This window comes from Vulpes vulpes, chromosome 11 (assembly GCF_048418805.1).
Source record: "Vulpes vulpes isolate BD-2025 chromosome 11, VulVul3, whole genome shotgun sequence".
In the NCBI taxonomy this organism is placed as follows: Eukaryota; Metazoa; Chordata; class Mammalia; order Carnivora; family Canidae; genus Vulpes; species Vulpes vulpes.
Window position 1 is genome coordinate 39,969,194 of NC_132790.1, and position 21,595 is coordinate 39,990,788.

At 38.7% G+C, this 21,595-nt stretch overlaps 1 pseudogene; it reads right to left on the reverse strand.

Annotated features, from left to right (window-relative positions):
* Positions 1-20,039: 20,039 nt before the first annotated feature.
* LOC112915874 (3-beta-hydroxysteroid-Delta(8),Delta(7)-isomerase pseudogene) lies at positions 20,040-21,006 on the reverse strand (annotated as a pseudogene).
* Positions 21,007-21,595: the final 589 nt, after the last annotated feature.

Here is a 21,595-nt window from a genome sequence, read left to right on the forward strand (position 1 = left end):
AAAATCATTTAACTATAAATTGTTGTAATTATAAATATTGAATTAATGATTTCCAAGATCTTTGTATAGTAGAACTCTCATGGATATTTTAGAAAGTAAGGAACGCAAGTTCTAATCAATTTTATACAAAAAATGTATCTTAGAATAAAAAGGGTAAACTATTCAGAGACACAAAATTCCTTTGTATTTGTATGTGTGCTTACACATCTTTCTGAGGAAGATTTGTGTGATAGAACGCTCACAAAGTCATTAACACTGGTGGTTGAAACATTTTTGTATTGTGCTAATTCCCTTATTACATAAAGCATATATCACTTCTTTGGATTATTATTTTTAAAAAGTTGTGTGGTTTGCCAGAGGCATTTATCACTTGTGTTCATGAATAATGATGATAAACCTTTCAAAGTAGGAGGGCTCTAAATGCCAGGCTAAGAAGTATGACCTTTATTTGAGAGGCAAAGGGGTGCTACTGATGAATTTTGAGCAGGGTAATGATATAATTTGACTTCTGATTTTAGAAAACTTACCTAGCTGCTGTATGTTGAATAGGCTTGAATATTGAGGAACTCATTTAGGTGGCTATCAGAATTATGTTAACAATATTTTCTATTTGTATAGTGCTTTAGAATTTACTGAGCACTATCATTTATAGCAACTTATTTATTTCTCAAAACTGCACTGTAATTCAGACATATTAGAAAGTTTTACCTTACATTTGGAGATATGGACAGCCATTCTAAGTAAATTAAAAAACATGACTTGAGTCCCAGGATCGAGTCCCGCATTGGGCTCCCTGCATGGAGCCTGCTTCTCCCTCTGCCTATGTCTCTGCCTCTCTCTCTGTTTGTGTCTCTCATGAATAAATAAATAAAATCTTTAATTTTTTTTGAGGATAAAATCTTAAAAGAATTAAACAACATGCCTTAAACTCACAGTTGGTATGTTTCATAACTGGGGTATGAAGTTAGAAATTTTGTGCTCTATTTTATTATATAGCTTCTGCACAAAACCAAACAAAAATAGCTCTGTATTTTTATAAAGCTTAGAGTTTATAAAGTGCTTTTATAGGATAGTATTAAGTAAGTGGCAATAATATAACTGAAAACAAACAATTCATCACCAAAAACAAGCATACAAGCGAAAAAGATGCTTGACAATATGCCTTGATAAAGAGTTTAAAGTAATGATCATAAAGATCATCACTGGGCTGGAAAGAAGAGTGGAGGAACTCAGTGAGAACTTCACCAAAAAGATAGAAAATATAAAAAAGGACCAATCAGAGTTGATGTAAACAGAAACTGAGATGAAAACTACACCAGAAGGGATCAATAGTAGATTAGCAGATGCAGAAGAATGGGTCAGTGGCCTGGAAGGCAGGGTAATGGAAAGCACCCAAGATGAACAGCAAAAAGAAAAACCAATTTTAAAAAATTAGGGTAGGTTAAGAGATCTCTTGGACAACACCAGAAGAAGTAATTCACATTATAGAAACTTCAGAAGGAGAAACAAGAGAGAAAGAGGCAGAAAACTTATTTGAATAAGTAATAATAAAAAGGATGTTTGAGAAAAGCAACTAAACGAAGGAAAATAGGAAAAGAAACATTGTGTTTATGAACTTTTATTACACCATCGCTATTTTTTATGGTGGCTATTAAATCTATATTTTGTAAATGAGGAAATGGAATCATAAGTCACTTGCTCAAAGTCACATAGCTTTTCAAAAGGCACTGCTGAGATATGAACCCAGGTCTGTCTGATTCCTAAGGTACAGAGGAAGTCGTAGCTATAAGTATAATGGTATTGATGGCTATTGTGTTACTGATGTATAATAATAAAAGCTGAGCTTACTAATGTGCTACTGACAACCAAGTCTCTTTGGTTACACACAATGAAATTTTCATCTTTAGTGAAAGAGTAAACAAAGCCAAGAATCAAGCCTAGGACTTAAGAGAATGAATGGAATTAAAAAGACAGTCAAATGCCTAACCAAGGCTTGTTTCTTATACTTAGATGAGTGACCTGGTTGGGAAGATCTAGGACCCTGATACAATATATGGAATTTTTGTGAAGATGTTTTCTAATATTTTGATGCTTAATATTGTCTGAATCTTCTGAGCCTTCAGACAAAGTCTATCTTCCTGATTATGAGACAGCATACCCTGAGGAGTCCAGTTCTAGCATCTGGAAAAGGAACTTACATCGTGTTTTATCTTTAACTTTTACTATATTATCACTGCCCTGTATAGTGGATATTAAATCTGTATTTTGTAGATGAGAAAATCCTATATGTGATTTTTGTCAGGCCTGATCCAAAGCAATTGCAAAGCTTTGCCTGGCAGGGCTCATGGGGAAAGGTTGCCCACCCCATTTCAGACTTGATACATGGCCAGTACTTTGCAGTTTTCTGGCAGAAGCTGTAGTCAAGGACTCAAGCATGCTGGGCCAGCCATGTACATATGTACCTCTTTACTTGAGCCAAGGAGCCTGCACCAAGACCTATTTTTAAGGGGCCCTTTTTTCCATTTTGACTGAGTATCTCTTCACTGCTAACCCTTCTTCCTCTCCCTACTTCTGGCCCATGGGTCCCTATAGAGGTAGTAAGTAGTCTTTTCTTAGTAGTACCTTGATGGTGAGATGATCCCCGCCTTGTCTATATTGCATTAACATTTACAGTCTCCCAATGCCATTTTGTAGGGAAAAATTCAACACTGGTGAGCCAACACCTTTTTTAAAAAATCTTTTTGTGTGTACTGTTGCAGTAGGTTAATAAAGGCTTGGTTTTGACTTTCAGTTTGGCTAAGTGTTCTGACCACCACTAAACCTGACTGCATGACAAAACTGGTACAGAAAGCAGGGAATTGTTCAATGGCACAAAATGTTGTTCTGGAAGAACAGGAATAAAAAGCCTGGGATCCAGCTGGACATGTTGTCAGCCATGCCAATGGGTCTTTCTTGCTGAGTGCTAAAGAGCTGAGTGCTAAAGACTGTTTGCAGAAATTTTTCATTTCTAGGGAAAATCATTGGTCCTTCTCTTTAGCCTGTGGCTCCCTAGCTGAGCCCACTCAGTGAGTCAAATTAGGAATCCAACCAATGGTCTCAAAGAAAGCTAGGGAATTATTTCCCTAACTATTGCTCATAGCTTTCCTACAAGGGGACCAAAAAGTGTCAGATGATCCTTGTGCTGAATTGTGACTGATTATTGTTATCTCTGTGCAGATCCTTGGTGTCAATGGATGTGACACAGCAAGTTGTTGAGACTTGTACATCCTGTGAGAACCCATGTAGAATTCTTTGGAATTACCTTGGCTTGGGACACCTGGGTTGCTCAGCGGTTGAGTGTCTGCCTTTGGCTCAGGGCGTGATTCCAGAGTCCTGGGATGGAGTCCCACATCCAGCTCTCCTTGAGGAGTCTGTTTCTTCCTCTGCCTTTTTCTCTGTTTCTCTCATGAATAAATAAATAAAATCTTTTAAAAAAAGGAATTACCTTGCCTAGCAACCCAAAGAAACCTTAGAGACTTGGTTAGTTTGCCTCTACAATGAAGGAGGTCATCTGTTAAACTCAGTGAAAGAAAAGGGCACCATGTAGGAATTTACTATAAAAACCCCTCCAGAGAACCCTGACAGAGACTGCATTTCCTAAGGAGGAAGAAAGAGCAAGGAGAAAGGAAGAGCAAAACAAGACCTCTCTTTCCTCAGTTGGTATTATTTTGAGATCAAAAAGTTTGGCTCACTTGTGTCAAGTTCCCTGCCATTGAAAAAACATGTTTGGGTTATCCTCACATAGACTGGCATGGCTGATGATCTCTTGGATCTACAATGAGTTGCTGGAAACAGTGGATGATGAGACTGTTTACTAGACTCAGATTTCTAGGTTTGTCCATGCTGCTCCTGCTGGTTATCCAGCCTAGTTAAATCTCCTCATGAGGTCAGGTCAATCAGTCCATAACACAATTTGAGTCTTGACTGACAAAGTCCTCAGCATAGAAAAAAGTGGTCATGCCAAGATAGTAAATATTGGCCAGGGGAAAGAGTAGCAGAAGAATAGTTTATAGACACAATTTACTGCATGATTCAGGCAAGGGCCTTCCCAAAAATATATTTGGGTTTGATTCTTGAGAAGGGGGTCTTAAAGAAGGATGTTGATGGGCTCCCTACCATGAAGCTTGTGACTGGATACTCAGCCACACAGGTGACTAACAGGTGCCTGGCTCAGTACTGCATGGTGATGATCCTGTGACTGACACAGATGCTATCTTCTCCTAATGAAATCCCTTCTAGTGAATGTAGAGATGAATTGGAGAGCACCATCATGCTTTACCTGGACTTCTTAGCTTTCGAAAATAAGACTAAGGGTTAGGTAAAGGTCCTTTCTCTTCAGGGCTGATCAGGGATCCTGTGCAAAAATTAGGGTTCAAGAGAAGGTGGGAGAGAATTGCAATTCTTGAGCCTTTTGCAGATAGTACATAGGTGGCTGTATCTTTGCAATCTTTGATACCAGGATAAGGAAAGACCAGATAATGCTTTCTGGTTTTGTGTCTGACACCATCATCACTGGAACTCTTTCATAGGCCTGGCTAGGGATAGGTTCATTTGGGTCCCTGAAAACCACCATTGTTACGGATCCCACTAATGAATATATTATTGGTATAGCTGTATTGTCGACATGCACTCCTGCTCATCTCATCCTCCATACCCTGACGGGCATAGCTATTAATAATCCTAACAGATTGATTAAGATAATTTTAGTTGGGTATATGGAAAACTATAATCCTGCCTGACTACTGTCACTGAGTTCCAGAGTTTCTCAAAAACAGTATCAGTTGACTATGGGACAAAAACAACTGTCTTCACTGCTGAGTTTAAGGAAGCCAAAGTCCTCTGTAAGATTATTTCTCTGAGGCACCTGGGTGGCTCAGTGGTTGAATGTCTGCCTTTGGCTCAGGTTGTGATCTTGGGGTCCTGGGATCAAATCCCGAATCAGTCTCCCTGTGGGAAGCCTGCTTCTCCCTCTGCCTATGCCTCTGCCTCTCTCTGTGTGTCTTTCATGCATAAATAAATAAATAAAATCTTTTTTTTTTAAAGGCTATTTCTGTATTCAGTAGTCCTATCTATTTTACATAAGACCTCCAGTACCTGAAACTCATTTTTGACTATTGATAACTCAGTGCCGTAGTGCCACCCTTGGCCCGTGCAGTATCAGACAATGTGATTATTGCCCAAGTTGAGGGAACTGGACATGTGGCAACTGATATCATAAATGCCTTTTTTTAGCATCCTTCTCCATCATAACCTTGATCAATTTAACCTTACATGAAATGAGTTGCAATACAACTTTAATGTCCTTTCACAAGTCTACATAATTTTCTTGGCCATCTGCCATCAATGGATAGACTGTAGTCTAGAAAAAGTTCCTTTTCCAGAGGGAGTACTAGACTTACTGGTGACATCCTCCTGCTGAGCCCAGACAAAAACACTGCCCAAGAACTGGAAGCCCTATTGATTCACATGCAGCCACATAGCTGGGGCATTAAAACAGGTGAAGTAAAAGGTTCTAGTACCGGATGTAATCTAGTTAGGGACATGACTTCTCATCCCAGAAGAGATGACAGCTAAGTTTTTCCCCTTGCAGTGACAAATAAAAAAGATGCACAGCAATTAGTATGCTTGTTTAGCTACTGGCACTCTCATAAATCTTGCATATAGATCTTTTTTTTAATTAATTTTTTATTGGTGTTCAATTTACCAACATACGGAATAACACCCAGTGCTCATCCCGTCAAGTGTCCCCCTCAGTGCCCGTCACCCATTCACCCCCACCCCCCGCCTTCCTCCCCCTCCACCACCCCTAGTTCATTTCCCAGAGTTAGGAGTCTTTATGTTCTGTCTCCCTTTCTAATATTTCCCATACATTTCCTCTCCCTTCCCTTACATCCCCTTTCACTATTATTTATATTCCCCAAATGAATGAGAACATACACTGTTTGTCCTTCTCCGATTGACTTACTTCACTCAGCATAATACCCTCCAGTTCCATCCACGTTGAAGCAAATGGTGGGTATTTGTCGTTTCTAATGGCTGAGTAATATTCCATTGTATACAGAGACCACATCTTCTTTATCCATTCATCTTTCAATGGACACCGAGGCTCCTTCCACAGTTTGGCTATTGTGGCCATTGGTGCTAGAAACATCGGGGTGCAGGTGTCCCGGCGTTTCATTGCATCTGAATCTTTGGGGTAAATCCCCAACAGTGCAATTGCTGGGTCGTAGGGCAGGTCTATTTTTAACTCTTTGAGGAACCTCCACACAGTTTTCCAGAGTGGCTGCACCAGTTCACATTCCCACCAACAGTGTAAGAGGGTTCCCTTTTCTCCGCATCCTCTCCAACATTTGTTGTTTCCTGCCTGGTTAATTTTCCCCATTCTCACTGGTGTGAGGTGGTATCTCATTGTGGTTTTGATTTATATTTCCCTGATGGCAAGTGATGCAGAGCATTTTCTCATGTGCGTGTTGGCCATGTCTATGTCTTCCTCTGTGAGATTTCTCTTCATGTCTTTTGCCCATTTGGATTGTTTGGATTTGCCCATTGGATTGCCCATTGGATTGTTTCTTTCTTTGGTGTTGAGTTTAATAAGTTCTTTATAGATTTTGGAAACTAGCCCTTTATCTGATATGTCATTTGCAAATATCTTCTCCCATTCTGTAGGTTGTCTTTTAGTTTTGTTGACTGTATCCTTTGTGGTGCAAAAGCTTCTAGCAAGATTGCTAGAACTCATACAGCAATTTGGTAGCGTGGCAAGATACAAAATCAATGCCCAGAAATCAATGGCATTTCTATACACTAACAATGAAACTGAAGAAAGAGAAATTAAGGAATCAATCCCATTTACAATTGCACCCAAAAGCATAAGATACCTAGGAATAAACCTAACCAAAGAGGTAAAGGATCTATACCCTAAAAATGACAGAACACTTCTGAAAGAAATTGAGGAAGACACAAAGAGATGGAAAAATATTCCATGCTCATGGATTAGAAGAATTAATACTGTGAAAATGTCAATGCTACCTAGGGCAATCTACATGTTCAATGCAATCCCTATCAAAATACTATGGACTTTCTTCAGAGAGTTGGAACAAATCATCTTAAGATTTGTGTGGAATCAGAAAAGACCCCGAATAGCCAGGGGAATTTTAAAAAAGAAAACCATAGCTGGGGGCATCACAATGCCAGATTTCATGTTGTACTACAAAGCTGTGGTCATCAAGACAGTGTGGTACTGGCACAAAAACAGACACATAGATCAATGGAACAGAATAGAGAACCCAGAAATGGACCCTGAACTTTATGGTCAACTAATATTCGATAAAGGAGGAAAGATTATCTATTGGAAGAAAGACAGTCTCTTCAATAAATGGTGCTGGGAAAATTGGACATCCACATGCAGAAGAATGAAACTAGACCACTCTCTTTCGCCATACACAAAGATAAACTCAAAATGGATGAAAGATCTAAATGTGAGACAAGATTCCATCAAAATCCTAGAGGAGAACACAGGCAACACCCTTTTTGAACTTGGCCACAGTAACTTTTTGCAAGATACATCCATGAAGGCAAAAGAAACAAAAGCAAAAATGAACTATTGGGACTTCACCAAGATAAGAAGCTTTTGCACAGCAAAGGATACAGTCAACAAAACTAAAAGACAACCTACAGAATGGGAGAAGATATTTGCATATAGATCTTGATGGTACTTACCTACCAGATTACCAGAAAGGCTACTACTTTTGTGTGGATACCTGGCCAATAATATGCCCTGGCAGACCTCAATGAGCCAAATAGGCTGCCCTTTCCCTGATTCCCACTGATACACCTTTACCACTGAATTATGGGGCTTTAGCAACCTCTCAGTTTGCCAGCTGGAGCTACAACAGAGCGAAATCACTATGGGCCAGAAATTCTATTGCGATTTTGGACCTGTATGCTCTTAGAATCAACCAAAAGCTGTACATATCTTTTGAGGCAATCATTGGCTTGTTATAATACCTTAGGGGGCACTGAGAACCTGATTCATGGCCATGAAGTAGTCATATAACTAGAAATCTCAATTATGCCATGGGTCTGAGTAGGGACCTTAAATTGTCAAATGGTGGCTTTGGATTCTCAGGAAATGGTACACACAGAAATGGGCAAAGCTTGACCCAGCTGAGGTCTTGCAACAATGAAAAGATATTGGAGACCATGGAAAGATCTTGAGAATACTCCTCTGCCTCCTAGCTATATAGCTCAAGGAGCTCTGCTTCTCCTGGTCCAGGGGAGACCTAGATATAGAGACCTTCAGGACCATATATAGGTCTGGTTCACTGATTGCTCCTCCTGGTTAACTTTTACTAGGATAGAATGGGTTGCAGTTGCCTTCCAATTTGACAAAGACCTGTCCCCTTATGCACCTGAGACACTCAGAACAATTGGTAGAACTTCATGCAGAATATGTGGTTAGCTAGGCCACCTCAGCAAATGAGCCATGCTGTATTTTCACTGACTCATAGGCTGTGATTAATGTCCTGGTTATTGTGTTAGGCTACTGACAAGTACTGGGCTGGAATATAAAACAATCTTCTCTTTGGGGATAAGACACTTGGATCAAAATGTGTTTTGTTCTTAATAAGCTTTTTGTTATTCGTATAACTAAAAAGACTTATATACTGTTGAAGGGAAATACAGTCAATGAGAAGACCCCTCTACCCCTCTTATGAGCTAAGTGTGAAGACTGAATTGTTTTCTGCCCCAGAACCAGCATATGTGCAACCAGTTGCTTCCTGAGTTCATGAGAAATGGAAATTCAGTCACCATCCTAGACAGGACCTACATCCATGAACTGCCATATTCATCAGAAGATGTTGAAAAAGTATGGAGAAGCTGGTCTGCCAGCAAGACCCTAAGTAAGACTAAAATTACTGCCCATGGGCAGTTCTTTTGAACCAACAGGTCTGGGTGTTCCTGATAGATATCACTGTGGGCCTCTCATTCCATGCAGAAGGTTCTTCTGGATCCTAACTGCATTTAGTCTTTCTCTGGGTTTGACCTAGCCACCCTCATGCATTCTACTGACTCAGGCCACATTATCCAGGCCCTACACTGTCACTTTTTGTTTGTTCGGATTCCCTGAGCATATTGCTTCTGATAAAAGACCTGGATTTGTTGCTCAAGCTGCACAACAAGGAGCCCAATCATGAGGCATATGGTGAACTTTCCCTGCTCCATAAAACTTCCAGGCTGCAGGGATTGTTGAGCATTTAAATGGACAATTAAATGGCTAATGGGAGAGGGCAGGGTAACCCCATCATGGACTACATATTTCAAGTGAGCAGTCTGGAGTCTCAATGCAACAATTCCCCAAAAGGCTACTTTTCATTTGTGCCACATATTTGACCAGGTGCCCACCTACTCCTTCAATTGTATATTCTTCCTTTAGGGTTATGCATACCTTGGACTCTATGGAGGCCTTCCCTTTGGCCCTTTCCTCAAGACTCAAATCAGTGGAAGATCAGGATGACTATTAAACAGCAAAGGGTGGGAGATAGTAATTTCCTTTTCTATTTATTTCTATTTCTATTTATACAATTGGTAGAACTTCATGCAGAATTTATGGTTATATGTGGTCATAGCATGAATTTTTTCTACAAGAGTCTTGAAGATAATGACTATAAATTTAAGGTCTCTAGTTCAACATTTTCCTTAAGATGGCCTTGCCACTTGGCTATGACTAGCCCCATAAAATGGAAATAAGTATGCAAAATAAAAATTATACTAAATCTCAAGAGGATCTAAGCCAGAAGGTTTATGTTTACCACTCTAGAGGTTGAATCAAAAATGTCATCCTTGACACTTAGGAAAACACTGCCCAAGTTACAGTCAATGGGGATAATTTTCCCAACTGGTAAGATATGAACATCTTTGATCTGGGAGCTTATATATGGAAGAGGGAGGGTTAGTTATGTAACTTCTAATCTCTTTGCTCCATAGGGTAGCCTGTGTGATCCCACATCATCAAATTCCTTGGTGTATCCATACAGTCAGTTGCCACCACCATGAATTTGGTGAGGTGTCAGATATGTCACCACTGCCTAATCCTACAGATAAACATCTGATTGCTGTGCTCCCAATTACCACAGATGGACACTTATCTAACCATGTATCTTGGGTACTGCAACCTTATTTTCTAGACTTGATGCATTACTACTGTATTTGAACTGATACTGCAGAACAAAATGCTTCCCTAAATGTCAACTCACTTCTGTCAAAGACTGTGGCAATTGAAACATCTGGAGGAGAGGGAGTGGGATCGATCCATTGTTGGGGCTATTTTGTGTAAAGTGGTGCTCTTGCTATATGTATAGATGCAGTTATTCTCTCACTGTCTATGTCACCCAACTAGAAAAGTTATGTAAAGCTTGTCCTTGACCCTGGCTAAGGTTATTGGTGATACTATCTTAGCTTTGGAGGAGCCTATGTGTCTTGGCCTCAAAGTGATGGACAATTGCTAGGAAGCCAGGGAGGAAGGACTGTGAAACTACCAACATCTTGTGTTGTACCTCAATCAAGGAAACTGATAAAGTATAACAGTACATTATGAGGCTTAGATGAGAGGCTTCCAGGATCTTCAGAGTAGACCCTTATGTGCTATGGAGCGTGTTTTCCTGGTTTGGAAATGGTTGGTGCTTATGGTTATGTTCACTGCTCCCAACAATCTTGATTGTCCTACCTCTGGTGATTTTGACTATGGCTCTGGTCTGCTGTTGCCTCACATAGATTAACCCATCATGGTCATTGCTCCTCAATGTTCAAATCATTTGAGTCCATGATGTGGTAGCCTATGCTACTTTCTCAGGTCCTGAAGGATCAAGAGATAAAGTTGAGGAGTTCAACTCCAGGCCAAAATCCTATGAGTGATTTTTATAGGCCTAAATCTAGGCAATTATGGCTTTTCTTCATAGGTGTCTTGGGGAGAAGCTGCTCTTCCCACATCAGATCTGGTGCACAACCAGTGCACTGCAATTTTCTAGAGGTTGTTACAGCTGAGAACTCAAGCACTCCTGGGCTAGCCATGTTCATATGAATATCTGTACTCCTAGTAGAGGTGCACTTACTGAGACTTCCTTATTGCAGTCCTTGGCCGAAATACTTTTCTCACTTTGACTGAGTACCCTTCCATTCCTAGCCAGTCCGTGGGTCTATAAAAAGGCAGGAACCCTTTGTCTATAAAAAGGCAGAACTCCTTGGCAGTCAGATAATTGCCCCAGACTGCTCTACCTCACTTCATCTAGAGCTGCTCTGTAGGGGAAAAGGGAACATTAAGTTCCTGGCACTCCTTTTTGCCTCTTGCTTGCACTGTTGTGGTAAGTGAATAATAGTTTGATTGATGAGTTTAGTTTGGATAATTGTCTGAACTGAATACCTCAAAAACTGATTACATGACTTGCTCCCCTCTCCCTCTAGCAAGACAAGGTAGAGTCCTCTTCCTTCTCAAGGCAACACATGCCCTCTTCAAGATACACCCCATATGTCTTCCTGTCCTACAGCTAAAGGGAAGTGGCAGCAGCATCCAGCTGGGGCAGTGATGATCCTGACAACGGGGCAGAGGGATTCTATATCCTAAAGTACCTGTGGGAACCAGCTAGCATGCACCAGCAGGAGCTGGAGAAATACATGTGGGACTGGATTTAGGTTGCCAGAGAAAAATGGCTGAAAGATAAATTTGGATAGAAAATAGTTTATTACTTGAAACCATTCTCCTGACATACATAATGTAGCACTCTGGCAAGAACCCTCGAGCATGCAAATTTGCTACTAGCATAGCTCCTAGAGCATGCGGTAAGCAAAGGCCAACACTTGGAAGGTTGCAATATCATGGTGGAAAATGGTCAAAGGGACTGGCATGAAGCAAAGTGGAAGATTGTACTTCATAAGAAGACCAAAAGTACATAGAATTTACCAAGACTACGTAAAGACTTTGCTGATGAAACAGGTATGAGCATCACTACAATTAGGCAGTGGAGGCTCTCTTCTTTAGATGTGGGCTGGTGGCAGGACAGGGTATCACCCAAACTTGGATCGCTGACAGAATGGAGAGGACAGGTCTCTGAAATAATGGAAACCAAGTGTTGGGACTTAATTGCCAAAAACCAGGGGTTTATAAATATTGTAATGGCATCAATGTCAAAGTGGCAGCTGAGGGGCTATATTCAAAAAGTTACAGAGATGATTAACGGAAAATAACTTCCCTGTAGCAGACTAGATAGGCAGCTTTAAGGGTCCATCTTAACTTGTATTAGCAGAAGAAATCAAAGATAGGTTGCTGGGAGGCCGAGGGTTGTCTCCCAAATAAAAAATCAAAATCCCTAGCCGAGTATCCAAACCTGGGTCAGCTTTCATTGGCTGAAGAAGATGTGCTGTCTTTGGGGAAAAGGACCCTGCGATACCATGGCAACTGTGGACAGTTGTGTCTTTTCCCGTGTTTCTCAAAGGGGTGTTCTATCAGCTAATAGTTCACTGATGGGAACAGAATATTTAAACATTTTAAGGATTGTTGTAAAAGAGTCTAAAGTAATATATGATATTTGGAGAGCTAAAGCAACATCATTACCTTCCTGTTAGGGTGAGGGCACACAAGGTACAGGTGATGAATGAACTTCAGAAAGTTCTGGCATAGTGTAGATCTGATAGGTCTATTCACAGACCAAGTTTTAATCACTTCAGTCTTCAAATGTATAATCTCCTACCTAATCCTCCTCCTCTTTCTCCCCAAAGGTATAATTGTGATACATACTTTGCGGTAGACAGTGCAAACCCCTCATTGGCTCCTGAGCCTGTTATCATGAGGGAGTCCAAGTGGAAGCCTCTAAAATTCTCCTGCTACCCAAGCATAGATAATAAATCAAATGCAATACTGCACCCTGAGTTGGTTGGGGGCAGTAGGGAGTGGGAGTAGGTGGGAATAGCCCCTGGGGGGCTATTTTTGAGGTGCTAAAGAATTTCACATTACTATCTGAATGCATTTTCTTTACAATGTTAAGGGAAAAGTTATGCTAACACAAGGGGCTCTCTATGGTCTGGGAGCCAAAGACTAACTGAACATTTAGAGGCTTTTGGTGGGGACCAGAAGGGCATATATGTGTTAATCATAAAGGTTTTTGACATCTGTCACTTCTTCTATGGAAGAACATTTGGGCTGTAAGCATAGTGGACAACTTGTATTTATTTCTTCATCCAGACACACCCTGCCACCACATTCTTTCTCTAAGAAACTATGAAATTATTTTATCTTTGAAGAATGATTGGATTTTTACCAATGCCTGTTTCACTGTTGATAACTTTAATTTGGTAATGTTTCCGATGATGTTTTTGAGTTGTCTGCTTTCTTTTCTGCCAGTGACAGCAATCAGGGCTGTAACACAAATTTTTGTAAGGTGGTTTCTGAACAAGGGTCCCTGAAAAAGGAGCATGTGGGGTTTGAAATATTTCCATGAATCCTGCCTTGATACTGGATCAATTTGAGAAAAGGGGTTCTCTTCTGTAATTTATCTACCCAGAGAACACACCTTGTTCTAATTTATAAAAAGGGATTTTATACACGGTTAGTACTTTGCCCTTGTTGGTTCAGGTAATCAAATTGCTAATTGATATTTCTCTGTCTAATAATAAAAAGTAAATTGGGATTTGACAATGTCTACTTGCAACTTGAGATATTTTAATATCAGTGAGTGAAACCTTATAAATTTGAAAGGTATATTTTCTTAGTTTTTTCTTCTTTGAAATATTTATATTTTATTAACTTAGTTTCAAGTGAAATATTAGCTTTTAACTTCATAGCTTCTTCCTTGGGACCTTTCCAGACTATTCTAGCTTTAGTCACTGATAATAACTTAAAATTTTACTAGTAATTTGCTTTTTTCATGTAAATTAAACTAAATATACATCCGCTTTTGAAAACTTACATATTCTAAACTTGAAGGAAGACAGTATCCACTTCCTTTTGACAAAAGGAAGAAGAAATATTTTTATATTAATAGTAAGGAAACCTGACATTTGTCACTTTTTTACTTCCAAAAGCCCTTAAACACCAGATCCAATATATAACTAGGATGTAAAGTGCTTGAAAGCAAAGATTTTTACTTGTTAATAAAAGAGTTTCAGTACATAGTAAGTGCCCAATAAATATTTGCCATACAAATGAAGAGCCTTTTGAGTGTCATGCCTCCAATTTGAGGAACAATTCTAAATTTTAGAAATCATGTTTTCATTACCATTTCTTGTTTCGCATATAAAGACAGACTCAATAAAGTGAATTTTCCCTTCTACATATCAAGGGATCTAGGCAGTGCACCATAGCATCTATTGCCAACGATTGCTATGTAGAGAAAAATTTAATTATATGAGATAATGTATATTCCAGGCACTATATATAATGATACCTATAATTTGTGTGGGACATCATAAATTTCTATAATATATGTAAAATGTGTATAATAAACTAATAGTTTATATTTCATGTAATATATTCAAACTTTTATTTACTCTTCTCTTATTTCTTTAATTGAAGTAATAGTCCATACGGTTTGAGTGTCTGTAAACAAAACAAGCAAATATTTTTTCTATATCTTATGTCATATTTTTTCTGTAGCACCCAGTGTTTTGGATGCTTTCCAATATTTATTTACTTATGCTTAAAGATTTATTTATTTTAAAGAGAGAGAGAGAGAGAAAGCACACATCTGTGTGCAGGCAAGTTCAGGGAGGCAGAGAGGGAGAGAGAATCTCAAGCCAACTCCGTGCTGAGCATGGAGCTGGATGTAGGGCTCTATCCCACAACCTGAGGTCATGACCTGAGCTGAAATCACGAGTCGGTGGTCTAACTGACTCAGCCCCGCAGGATCCCCTGGATGCTTTCTAATATTTATTAATCAAACAAATCAGTAGAGTAGAATGAGTTACAGATTGTCTCTGATTTATGATGATTTGACTTACATTTTTTATGGCTTTCCATGGTGTGAAACTGATATGCATTCAATGGAAATTGCACTCTGAATTTTTATATTTTCCTGACTAGCAATATGTAGTCCAGTCACTTTCCTGATGCTGAGCAATGTCAGTGAGCTGCATCTTCCAATCAGCCAGGCCATTATAAACAAACACAATCTCTATACTTCAAAAAAATGTATTGCAGGCTGGGCACTTCTTCCTCCTTGATTTGTTATAAAAAGGAGGTATTACAGCATCAGAAATGGAAGCCCTTTGAAAGAGGGAACAAGATTCAGTGTCTCAAATGAGGGAACAACTAAACAGAGGCAGATTTGGATGTTTGAAAAAAAAAAGTGAACCTATACAAAGGGAAAATTATGCCTTAACTCTAGAAGACATATTTTCCAAAGCAATCCTGTTTTCTGCTTTGGCCCAATATGAAAAAAGTCATTACTAAGGCGTATAAGGTATTTCAATAAGTTGATCTGATTCTGCATGTTGCTTTGAATGAAATCCTACTTTTAATCTTAGTGCACTGTTTTGTTTTTAAGGTTGAGATCTATAATAATATTTATATTTCTTTTTCTCCTGAAAAATATTTCAATCGTTAAATCTACAGGAATATTCTTTTCCCAAAACTTAATGAAAACTCTCATTTATTGCTTTGGTAATACAAACAAACTAGTACAGTCACTTTGGGAGACAGTTTGACAGTTTCTTAAAAAGCAAAGCATAATCTTACAGTACAATCCAGCAGTTGTCCTGTTAGCTATTTAGTCAACAGAGCTGAAAACTTATTTCCATACAAACAACTTTCAAAAAAAATTTTATGGAACTATACTCATAATCACCAAAACATGAAAGCAACCAAGATTTCCTCAATAAGTGAGTGGATAAATAAATGCTGTATAGCCAAATAATGTGGTACTATTCAGCAATATAAAGAAACGAGCTATCAAGCTGAACAAAAACATGGATGAATCTTATAGGCATATTACTAAGTGAAAGAAGTCAATCTGCAAAGGTTACATGTCTATATGCCATTCTGGAAGTGGCAAAGCTATAGAGATGATACATAGATTAATGGTTTGAAGGAGTTTAAGAGAAAAGAAGGTTGAATAGGTAAAGCACAGGGAACTTTTTAAAAGAATGCTTTAAATAGTCTGTATGACACTATAATTGTGAATGTATGACTTACATGACATTATGCATTTGTGAAAGCCCATAGACTTTTATAGCACAAAGAGCAAATCTTAAGGTAAGCAAATAATCATATAGCAATGTATCGATATCTATAGCATAAAGAGATTTATAATAAGAAATTGGCTCACGTGATTCTAGATGCTGAGAAGTCCTAAGGTCTACAGCTAGCAAGCTGGAAACTTGGAGAGAGATCCAAGAGAGCTGATGTGCAGTTTTGGCAGGTTTGAGATCCAAGAAGAGCCAATGTTTCAGTCCGAATCACAAGGCTGGAAGACACCGATATTTCAGCTCAGGCATTTAGGCAGGATGAATTCTTACTCAGTCTTTTTGTTCTATTCATGTCTTCAGTTGATTGGAATGAGGCCCACTCACACTAGGAAGGGTAATCTGCTTTAACTCAGTTGATCAATTCAAATGTTAACTTCATCCAGAACGACTCTCACAGACACATTCAGAATAATGTTTGGCCAATTGCCTAGGCATTCTGTGGTCAGGACAAGTTGACAGATAAAAGTAACCGTCACATAGGCTGTAACAAAAGGACTAATTACATTATAAATGTATGAAATAAACTCACAAAAGAAAGAAAGAAACAAAGAAACAAAGAAACAAAGAAAGAAAGAAAACGAACTTCACTAAGGTGGTTGTGGAAAAACGTGCTGATCTAAGTAACTTTGGAATTGAGTAGAGACTATCAGACTACAGGTAAAAGAGCTCTGCTCTAGTTAATAAGATTCTTTTCCATGGAGGTACAAGTTAAGAATTCTGAAACTACTTACATGCGTACTGGATTTGAATACTTATGTGTGTAGATAGTGGATGGTGGGGGCATATCTTGTTGAGTGCTGCCATTCAACTTATTAATGGTGGTTTCCAGAAATAGCCTCATTTTGCAAAGAAAGGAAGCAATTTCATTTGAAGTCATAAGATTGCCAGAACCCTGGTTAAATAATTTGTAGTTACTCTTTTCCTGGTTGAGCAGTATATAGCTGTACAGATGCATTCATTGAGAAAACAGATGGATAAATTCATTAAGACTTGGTTTCTGGGATGCCTGGGTGGCTCAGCAGTTGAGCATCTGCCTTTGGCTCAGGGCGTGATCCCAGAGTCCCAGGACCGAGGTTCACATTGGGCTCCCGGCATGGAGACTGCTTCTCCCTCTGCCTGTGTCTCTGCCCCTCTCTCTCTCCGTGTCTCTGATGAATAAATAAATAAATAAAATCTTAAAAAAAAAAAAGACTTGGGTTTCTGCTAGATAAGTGGCACAGAATGACACGCCAACAAAAACTCATATAATGAACTACAGATAATAACTACAAAACAATTTTTAAAATAGTTTATATTTTAGTTGAAAATCAATAAATCTCCCTTCTGATTTCTGTACATTTCCTTGGAATGGTCTTCCATTCTCTATATTATGATTACAGGAAAGTCACAGAGCAAAATGAAAATTTACTGTTCAAAAATTAGATCCCAGTTGGGACTATTTGATAATTGAGAAATCTTTATATAATTCAGGTTACTTTTTACGTTCTTAAATATGAAAAATATATTTTAGCTGAACCCATTTTAAATAAAAATGCATTTTAAATTATTGATTTACCTGGCAATAATAAACTTCAAGTCTTTGAATACTGTTTGTAAGGTCTGTGATTGTAAAAGTTTTTACATTTGGCTTGAATGTATTTTAGTTCTTTTTAACTTAAATATCCTACTTTGAATTGATTTTAATTAAACTGTATAGAATAGCCTACCATGACAGTGATTTACATTAAGTAAAGAATATTAAAATACAATTAAAACAGAAGTAAAATATTCAGACCTTTGGAGTAACTCAAGGAATATTTAATTTTAAATCCCATATAATGTGTACAGATATTGTTAGATATAACAAGAGTTGAAATTTTGCTTGTCTCAGTGAACCAGATGGAGGGTCATTTTTCTTTAGTTGTGAGGCAAAGTTGAGAAGCAAAGCTGTCACAAAGTGTTTCATCAGCCCATCAAACCACAAATTCAGAGTGGAAATTTTCATTATGCATAATGCAAGATACCTAACCATTCTTATTTCACTGAATTTCAATATATATACAATTCAAAGAGAAATAATTCAGAATTTTATGTGATTTTCTTATGGCCCTAAAGGATGCCAATATCAATTCAAGGCAATAATCATATTATGAGTTGGTAATATATTGTGCATGCTTATGTGAAAGATATTCATTATAGAATGTATCCATAAAGGTTTTCAACAAATCTGTCTTTGAAAAAATCCTCTATGACTATTGAAATGAAATGTTCCTAAACACTCTGCCAGCTGTCATGTACTATTACTTCTGACCCTTTTAAAAATCGATCATATTGTCTAATTCCTTTAAAAATCAATCATATGGTCAACTATATTTGGTGTATGCAACTATGTATTGATATTTTATATTGGGCTACAAGTAGTTCCATGATACTCTTTAACATATAAATATTATAATTAGTTTGGATTTAATTATATGGCAGCTAAGACCAGAAATAGGAAGGAGGGAGGGAGGGAGAGAGATAAGGACTGATTGATTGGTTTGATATAATGAGGCAATGTACTTTAAGAATAAAGAACATTGCATTTATCAAACTTTTTTATTCCCAAAGTTGTTGTAAGAGAGGCAAAATTCAAGCAGCCCAGGTGGCTCAGTGGTTTAGGGCTGCCTTCAGCCCAGGGTGTGGTCCTGGAGACCTGGGGTTAAGTCCTGCGTCAGGCTTCCTACATGGAGCCTATTTCTCCCTCTGCCTGTGTCTCTGCCTCTCTCTCTTTCTGTCTCTCATGAATAAATAAATAAAATCTTAAAAAAAAGAGAGAGAGAGATGAAATTTTTTGCACATTTATTTTGGTTTTCAATAATCTGAAATATTGCAAATGCTTATAGTAATTAATAAAAAATAGAACCAGAAAGGTAATAAGCACATTTAAGTAGTAGCTTTCAAGTGGCCCCTAATGTCAAGTCAGATCTCAAAGTCTTATAGTTCATGATACTGGAAAGCCCCTCATCAGATGGAGAACAAAAGTGATTGATAACAAATGGAGTGCATAGTTGTAGTAAGCTCCTTGGAGACTCAAAAAGTATGGATGTGAGTCCAGTATACAATTGAAATTTCTCTGAACTTTTTATTAACTTTATGTGTTATTACTATGTATTCTTTGTTTAGGACACTTGCTTGCAGAGATAAAGTAAAGCTTGGGTAACACCAAAAAGGTGTTCATCAAAGTGATTATCAACAATGATAGTTCTCTTGGTTTTCTCACTTTTTATATTCTATGAAAGGTAAAATGTAGAAAGCAATTATTTGTCTTTTGTACATACAGGTGTACTATTTAATTCCACCAGACTGAGGCTGGAGTTGGAAGGAAAAACAAAGGTTCTACTTCCTACCTGTGGGGCATTTGATCTTGCAATGTATCAGTTTCCTCTTGTGTAAAATGGGGACAGACATATTAATGTTGCCCATCTCACAGGTATAGTAGACCTTTTAATACAGTGGTCAAGCATAGTCTTTTCAGGTGAACAGATGAAAAAGTCATCATTCTTTCTAGATATGTGAACTTTAAATTAATTAATCCATTTGACTCAATTACCTTATCTAAGAAAATCCAGTTAATAAAAGCTTTTCCATATCATCGTTTGGAAGATTATATATGATGCTTGTAGAGTCCTTGGCAAACTGGCTATAAAATATCAGCTAAATAAGTGGTAGTTGCTAATATTCGTGTTAATAATATATGTGACAGGTCTTTATGAAGAGTAACATTTTACATATACTGTTTTTAATTTTTTTTTTAGGGTCAAGATCTTTTATTTCCTGATTTTAAAAACTGCCACCATCATGGCCCTCCTAGGTTCTTCTGCACCTTTGTCCCAGTGGCTCCTGGCAGTAGCTCCACACAACTCCTTTCTTGCCCCTGCCTTTTGTCCTTCTAGTCCTTACCCATCAGCTTGAGTTTGACAGATCAATTTGCTTTGTTCCTCCAACCTGTGGGAGTAAGGACTGGATTCTTCTTCCTGCTGGAGGGTTCCTCATCAGCCAATGTTCAAGCCCAGCCTACTACTGATTAGTTCTACTTGCTCTTGGCTTTTGTGCCTTTTGCATCCAGCACGCTCTGGGCATGAGCAAGCTGCTTTACAGAATCTAGCACGAGGATTCCAGGCAGCACCAGCCACAAGCCGTTCATGAAGACAAAATAAAACCAGAAGTAGAGCTGGTGGCCCAGCTCCCCACGCTGGAACCCGTCCCGGTGCTCTATTAGGAAATAGAGCACATCCCCATAGTCTAACCCACAGAGACCACAAGTTGTAAGAGGAAGCGCAGGGGCTGCTGGCGGAGAAAGGCAATCACCACCCACAGGCTGAGTGGTCCCCAAAGGCAAGCTGTGATGGCCTCCATGCATATCGTAAAGTTGTCACTCAGGATGTACCGGCTGTCTCCCTTGGCATATTCTTTCCAGAGTTGGGACAAGAAAGCTTGGTCTCCAAGAAGGTCTTCGTGATAAAGGCTGAACCAGCCCTCAATCACCATGTGAATGAACCCACACACTGCAAACCAGCACAGGGACAGTCACCGCCAAGTCCCCAGGGGCATGACCACAGCACTACCTGACAACAGCCATGTGGTCACAACCAAGACCCCAGAGACAGAGAAGAGGCTGGCCAGGAGATGCCAAGTGGGGCAGTCGTTAGACACAAAGTTGTCCAGCCTCAGGTGCCGAGGCCAATATGGGTGCAAGGAGCTGGTGGTGGTGGTCATGTCTTTGTAGGCTGATGGCCAGTAGCGCTGTAGCAGCAACCTCTCTCACACACTCCCGGATCTGAGTTAGCTTGCTCAGTATTTTTAATTTTTAATAATTAAGGATTAAATCATTTGATTTATTAAAATCTTAAGGACTTCTGGGGCACCTGGGTGGTTCAGTGGTTGAGCGTCTGCCTTCGGCTCAGGGCATGGTCCCGGAGTCCTGGGATGGAGTCCCACATCCAGCTCCCTTTGAGGAGTCCACTTCTCCCTTTGCCTATGTTTCTGCCTCTCTCTCTCTGTGTCTCTCATGAATTTTTTTTTAAAAATTAAATTTAAAATAAAAAAAATAACATTTTAGGGACTTCTAACTTGTATACAAAAAAGGAGCTATAAAATTGGTCAGATATTTTGGACTAACAGTCCTCTTAAGTGTTGATATATTGGTATTTCTAGATGAAGAAAAACTTCCAGATTTGGAGCCAAAACAATCACAGTAAGTCATTTCTTGAAAATCTCAGAAAGCACAGAAAGCTGCATAGGTAAAGACTGTCATGTTATTTTGATTTTAATAGTATTTCATCTCAATAATAATAATAATTTCAAA